The sequence below is a fragment of the Urocampus carinirostris genome, chromosome 1 (assembly GCF_059441175.1).
Source record: "Urocampus carinirostris isolate Australia breed hairy pipefish chromosome 1, RoL_Ucar_1.0, whole genome shotgun sequence".
In the NCBI taxonomy this organism is placed as follows: domain Eukaryota; kingdom Metazoa; phylum Chordata; class Actinopteri; order Syngnathiformes; family Syngnathidae; genus Urocampus; species Urocampus carinirostris.
The window spans coordinates 74,178,090-74,185,380 of record NC_142349.1 but is presented as its reverse complement, the minus strand read 5'-3'; the positions used below and the strand labels follow the sequence as shown (position 1 = coordinate 74,185,380).

At 40.5% G+C, this 7,291-nt stretch overlaps 1 long non-coding RNA gene across 1 annotated transcript; it reads right to left on the bottom strand.

The window, feature by feature from the left end:
* Window positions 1–5,026: 5,026 nt before the first annotated feature.
* Window positions 5,027–6,903, bottom strand: LOC148376844 (uncharacterized). The gene is made up of 3 exons (XR_015852378.1): window positions 6,816–6,903; window positions 5,372–5,409; window positions 5,027–5,137 (listed from the first exon to the last, which is right to left on the bottom strand). It is a non-coding gene; the product is annotated as an uncharacterized LOC148376844 (long non-coding RNA).
* Between the last annotated feature and the right edge of the window lie 388 nt (window positions 6,904–7,291).

The window sequence follows — 7,291 nt, the reverse complement described above, 5'->3', positions numbered from 1 at the left end:
AAAACATGTTGAATTCATTGTAAACGTTAAAAATCCACTATACGATCTCTTGTTAAAAGTATCTTGTTAAAATGCAAAGATTTATAAATGTATTGTGATATTCTAAAATGTATTTTCTGTAAAGTGAAAAGACAGCTCTTTGATATGCTTTGTTGTCAGTTTAACCAGAGTACTACAAAGAGATCAAAGAGATCAAACCCAGCAGAAAAAGCTAATGTTGTGACTCATCCATTTGCAGAAACTGTAATAATAAAAACCTCATCATCAAGTCCAGCGTGAATGTGGATCTTTGGTGGGACACGTACAACGCGGTTACATACTACCAACAGAACCTTGAAATCACATCTTGAGCTAACAGGGAGCCAATGCAGGTGAGCTAAAATTGGGGTCATGTGATCAAACTTTCTTGTCTTACTTAAAAGCTGCTTTCCTTCATACCAACATTAACAACCAAAATCACAACGCAGACTTACAAGTGAGCAGGCAGCCAGTCCAGCAAGCAAGGGGTCACATATATATCAAAACACACAATTGTAAAACCCTAAATAAACTCTTGAAACAATACAAAAAATAAAACTGATAGATAGTTGAGAAAAACGAAGACGTTTTACACAGCCAAACATGTGGAAACACCCACTTTGGGATTTTAGACCCATTAAAATCCCAAAGATTAAAAAGGCTTACAACTGGTACAAAAACCTAGATCTATAAGGATCCTACTAAAATGTATTTAAAAAAGATTGAATGAAAACTACAAATTACATTAAAACAATGATTTATAAAAGCTAATAGAAACTAAAACTTTTGAAAAACAAAAACCGTTTGAAATTAACCAGATGACGTCATCATCCGGCGACCATTTTCGGCTTTTTTACTCAATGTACAAGTCAATCTTATTTACGAATGACCTCTTACATGAACCCTCCTGTTCCACTCATTTTTATACGACTGGCATGGAAAGGGGAATAAAGTTGTTTTGCTGTTTCGACCACTCTTGTAAAATAACAACATTGAAAAGGTAAAGATATCATTTGGGGGATTTTAACAACGTGGTCAGGCCATTTTGACCAGAGGACAACAGGTCGCATCTGTTTATCTTTTTAAAGTGCTTTCTCTTCCCTTGAAAATTGTTCACGCTAATGTTTTGTGTCAACTTGTTTGTAATCATGCAACGTTCAAATACTAATTTGAATACTTGGCATGAAACATGACCATACCATCCATTATCTACACCGCTTATCCTCAGTAGGGTCGCGGGGTTGCTGGAGCCAATCCCTGCAGTCCTCGAGCAGTGGACACCCTGAACTGGTTGCCAGCCAGTAACAGGGCACTCTGGGACAGACAACTGACTTGCTCATTCACACCTAGGGACAAATTTGAACCTGACATGCATGTTTTTGGAATGTGGGAGGAAACCCATGCAAGCACGGGGAGAACATGCAAACTCCACACAGAAGGTTCAATCTCATGACCTCAGAACTGAGCGGCAGAAGCACTTACCCCTGCGCTGACATTCTGCCCCATGATCGTACCAGTTTTAATTAAAAAAAAAAAAAAAAACATGGGTGAAAAAAAAGGTTTTCATAGTGGAATTCACACTGGTTTGACATTCTGCTACTACGCTGTGACAATAGTTTTCACCTGCATTCAACAGTGTCATCCTTTAATTATACACAACACACTGGAGCTTAAAAAAAAAAAACTGATCCTGAAATGAGATCCAAATGGTGGAGCTTTTAGGAGTTTCTTTAAATTTAGCATAAGTTTCTATCATGCAACAAGTCAAATCACATTTCTTTGTTTGGCCCTTAATCAGAAAATTTCTCAAAAGGACCTTACAGGTTACAATGACACATCCCCTGATCTTAAACAGACATGCGGGTAAGGAAAAACTCCAAATCCTCAGCATGAGAATAAGAAACCTTGAGAGGGGGCCTCACGAGTGGTAATCCCCCTTCCAGGATGAAATAGATTTAGCAATGGTACACAAAATATAGTGATCAATAAAAGAAAATAGGTAACAGTAAAAAAATAATTCAATCCAACAAGGCAGATATTGAAAGAATTTATCCAGGTTAAACAAAAGAAAACGCAACATTTTCAGGAGGAAATCAAATCAATGGAAACATTTGGCAATGTGGTTGGACTACAGAACATCAGTTTTACAAAAGAGGTGGGCAAACGAGGGCTCGGGGGATGCAAATGTATATATAGGAAAAGTACTACCAACAAAAAAAAAAATGTTCCTGTGTATTACCAAAATGCAGAAATAAACTTAGTATCAAATTTAGTGCCTGAAAACTGGAACCTCATGATCATCTTCTTTGCATTGATAAAGACTACGCTAAAATGACTGCAGACACAATTGTACTTCTAATACACAACTTCAAAATGAGGTACTTGAACAGTGTTCATTTTACCCCTGAAAAGTAATACAGGGATGTGATTTGACCAAAGTGAAATTATCTGAAAATTAGGCGGGGGTCTGGGGGGCCGCGGGCACCCAGCTAGGTCCAGGGCAGTGCCCTGGTGGGGGGACAAGTGGGGCGAAGCCCCCCGGAGCTCATGGGTTTTCCGTGTTTTTACGTACTTTCAATGCACTCAGATGACAAAGAAATAGACAAAACAACAGCATACATTTTCAATGTATTTTGAACTATCCCATATAAAATGACAGTTTAAGTCAACTCAAAATCAGTCACATTAAAAAACATTGGACTGCCTTTGCTTTTAAAAACTATCACTGAGAATATCATCATATCTAACTCATGTGATTACTAAGTTAACACATAAATCATGTTGAAGAGTTCAAATTTCATGAACAAATAATCGTATCATGACCAAATGAAAAGTAACTCATATTAGAACATACCACAAATGTCTTTGTTATAGCAGAAGATGTTATCTATAAATTAAAGTACTGTAGTGGGTTGTACATAATTCACCCACGGAACCATTGTTTAGTTAGCGAGTTCCTAGGGGGACTCTTAATTCGGCCGGTTCTAGCCACTCTCGTGTTTGTTTTGTTATCGCCAGTTTAAATGTCATTAAAGCAGCTTTCGTTGGCACCTTTGTTTGACACTCCGCCTACGACTCCCGTCTCTGCTCGCTACATTGGATCAAGTCGGGGTCACCAACATTTGTAGATAATTCCTTCTCTAACTAGTCCGATCGAAACTTGTTTTTTACGATCTTAGCAATTTCTTTTAACTTGCGGAGCATCTTTGCGTTCGATCTCGGACATCTTTCTTTAAACACTCGGCAAAAACGTGTGAGAAATGAACAATGGCATACTCTTACGCCTTTATAACAAGCGCGTTTATTGGTCAACACGGAGACTTCAACCAATCGCAAGTACGTTTCATTTCAGTTGCGGAAACACTAAAATGGAATGCTGTCGAGACGAAATCGGTTTTTTACCAATTAAAAAATCGGAAATTTTAAAATTTTATTTTGGGAGATAAAAAAGCGGAATTCCGCGAATTAGCGGAAAAATCACATCCCTGGTAATAGGTCCAGAGGACTCGCATGCTCAAAAATCTTAAGATCCCCAAAATTTAGTGTTATCGAGATTGAAATTGTAAATATCTGTGACAAATATAAATCTATATTATACAGGGATCAGAATGGAGATTTTCATTTTCAGCTGAAATAGCCAGGGTCCAGGAATAAAGCAGGGCGGAGCCCCCCCCCCCACCCCCCAAGCTCCTGGGTTTTAGGCAATTTACTTGTCCAAAACCATGCTTATATTTATCATTTAAGTAACATTTTTAGAAGATTAAAATAATTTGCCCACATAACTGATTTTTTTGTAAATACTGCAAGATAAGTTCAAATGCAGTTCAGTCCCTGCAGCTTAAACAACGCGGCCAATTTTTCTAACGGCCGCCAGGGTGCGCCAGAGCAATAAAGGAAAGAGTGAGACAGTCGGATTTTGAATTTGTTTGCTACGCAAGAGAAAAAGTGAAAAAGTCGGAATGCCTTTGGGGTTCAAAAACAGCGGAAATCCGCGGAAAATTCTGATCCCATATATTCATTGAGTTTTATTGGTTATACAAAACAGTTATCACTTCAGATTTTTCAGTTCATTTATCGTTCGTGGTTTGATGTCCCACCACAGTTGTAATGCCTTCTCAAGGTCCAGTTGCAGCAAGGGAATTTCCATAGCTAATTTGTGGTTTTCTGAAAGTTCGTATTGCGGAATGATTTATGCAATCCATTTTTTTGTTCCCCGCTGGGTACACTCGTCACAGAACACGAAGTCTCCGTTATCATCCTCCTCATAGCGTAACCAGGAATATAATGGAGTCAATTTTGGCAGAAAATTCCTTTTCTTGCTAGGAGCATTCTTTAGTTGAATCGTTTGCTTCAACACACTAGTTCTCCTTGCCTCCGCGATCTTCCGAAGAATTTCTCCGCCATTTTTTCGCGGCAGAATTATTGCCGCAGTTATCACTTTCTGCATTATGTTTAGACTTATTACTGACACTAAAGAAATGACCAATTTTGTATTGATTTGCACCTAATACCAACTGTTTTTTTCTGAGGCACACTTAACCTTCACCACAACAATGACGTCATCTCGAAGCAACGAGATCTCGTTTGCCAAGATCAGCGTGCGAACGAAAACTCGAACCGCGAGACCAAAACAATGGCGAATCTGCCTGACGAAGTTAAGTGCGCTAAATATTTGTTTGAAAAATAAAAGGAATCGGGTAATAGACTATTTTGTGTCAAAAAAAGTTGCGTCCCAGGGACGCACGTTGATTTGACACTATGCATCCCCAGTAAAAATCATGCGCCTAGGACACAGGCAAACGAGATTACTGCTTTGAATTACAAGTTTACAAATGCACTACTACAGATAAACTGCAAAATATACCACAAACACAACTACATTTACTACTTAAAAAACAATATGAATTTTATTTTAAAAACAGTAAACCAACCCTCAATTCTACGATGGCTAATCTCGTTAACAAATATATAATCATAACATGAAGATTTATTCCTAAAAAGGAAGAACTTTCTCAGGAAGGGCCCCTGGGCCAATCATTTGAACCCAAGGTGGCTCCCAACTCAAGGTTTGCCCAACCCTCTTCGTGATCCTTCCAAGCAAGTCCAGCCTTGCCGACACCTGAAATCAAATCAAAGAGTTTAGCAGTTTGACCACGCCCCCTATAACCACGACCCCAACCAGTGACCACACCCCAAGATCAGACGAACGCTTCGGTCCGGTTTTTGTCAAGGTCGGCGCCGTCAGCCCAGAGAACAATCTGCTAGCGGGCTAGCGGCGCCGGCTACAATTCGGCCTTTTGTTAGCATCATTTCAAGGCGTGGTCACAGGCCCCGCCCCTTCACCCGCACTCACCTGCATGCAGATGGCGGCGTCTCCTACACAGGGCGCACCTGCTGGGGGGAAAAAGTTAGACAAGGGTGAGCAACTGTTGTGGACCAACTAAATCAGCAGCCTCGGAGTTGACGATAGTCTTGTGTGCAGACATCTGGTAGAATGTTAGTGCAAGAAATCACAAGTTGTTGACTAAGCGAGCAGAGGCCGGAAAAAACCTTTTGATTCCGAGAAAAACATAACGTGATCTTGTTGAACTGAGTAAATAAGGCCCAGCATCTCTCGTACAATTTTAACAGTGGCTTAATGAATGTTGATGAATAAAAGACGTTCCCTTTCCGTCATTTTCTGTCTCTGCGGATATTTTGGGGCAATGCCCAGCAATGCTCTCTCCCAAACAACCTCGGCGAAGGTGCCAGTGGCGGGCGGATCAGAACACGCTTCAGACCGATGACGTCACGCAGCCCCGCCCGTGAACAGACTGCTGGGGGCGGAGCTTCAGACGGCCTTTTGTCTCATCACCTCCGCTCCAATCAATGACTAGCATTTCAAGTATTTTTAGAGAACCGGCTTTTTGGGCTCAGCTCACTCGAAAGAGTCAGCTGCTGAATGGCTCTTCTGATTTTGGTTTTTGCTGCAAATGGACCGTGTAATAATTGACCTTAAGATGTCATTTTTGCTCAACCAAAAAAGGCTTAACAATTCAAACAACAGCGGAGCAAAGTGACGAAAACAAAATGTTTAAATTTTTTTGCTCAATATTTACCGAAAGAAAGAACACGTATAAAAAAATGGGAATAAAGAAAAAAAATAAATTTGGGGAACATGAAAGACAAAAGTGAAAACAAGGAAAATGGGTCGTCAAGGAAAAACAAAGATCAGAAAAAAAGAATGGAAATGTGAAGAAAAATATGGAAAGGGGAAAAAGTGACGAGGAAAAAAAGGTTAAAAAAGAATGAAAACCTTTTTACATTCAAATTAAAGACCCCAAAAGACAAGGCCCTTAACAAAAACGTGAAAAAAAAAAATCAGCGCGCATACTCGTGAAATTGCGGTAAGACGTTTTCTAATGAGTGACGTCATTACGCACGCACCATATTTCCGTTTTGTCGATTGTTGATCGCCATGTTGGATTGGATGAAGCTGTGTTTTAGTTTGCTTGTTGTTAGGAATAAATATTCTTAAAGGCTGAACCACAATGTCCTGCTAATCTTCTCGCACATGAATAAACTACATACTCTGTCATATCCTTAACAATCTTGACAACATTTCGAAGGGAGCTGGCTCCAGTCTTTTACCTCAACATTCTTAGTCGTGAGGTAATGGAGACCAGAACAAAATTTGAGTCCTGTCAACGTCTATTTATCATATAGAGACGGCAAAAACACCACAAAAGTATTTGGCGTAGCTTACAAAATGGCTGAAATGCCAAAGCGATTTGAAATGCGTTGGTGTTAATGCTCACCGAAGCTCCGTTTGCTTCTTCGTCCGGGAGAGAATCTAAATTCCCGCCAAGGAGACTACTTATGGACACTGCCCGTTGTCACGTGACTGCTTTCTTCTTCTTTGCCGTTAGTAAAGGCGACCGTATCATCGGCAGCGCCCCCTGCTGCCTTTTTGTACGATAACAGTCTTCAGAGTGGAGCGACTTGGACAGTCTCGGGACTAGACTTTTTTAAAAATCCTCTGCACATCATCAGTGCATGACGTCACGGTTCACGGTGCTTGTTTGGGTGGTGAGTTAGGGGGTTGCCCGTTTAGAGGGGTGCTCGCTCGCTTAGTTTATTGGTTGGCTGTAAGGGGGGTTCTTGCTTGGTTAATCAGGGGGTGCATCGATTGGTGACAGGGTTGGTTAGTTCGGGGGTTGGTTGGTTCATGGGTTGGGTTGCGTGGTTGTTAGGCGGTTGGTTGGTTAAGATGTTGCTTGCTTGGTTAATCAGG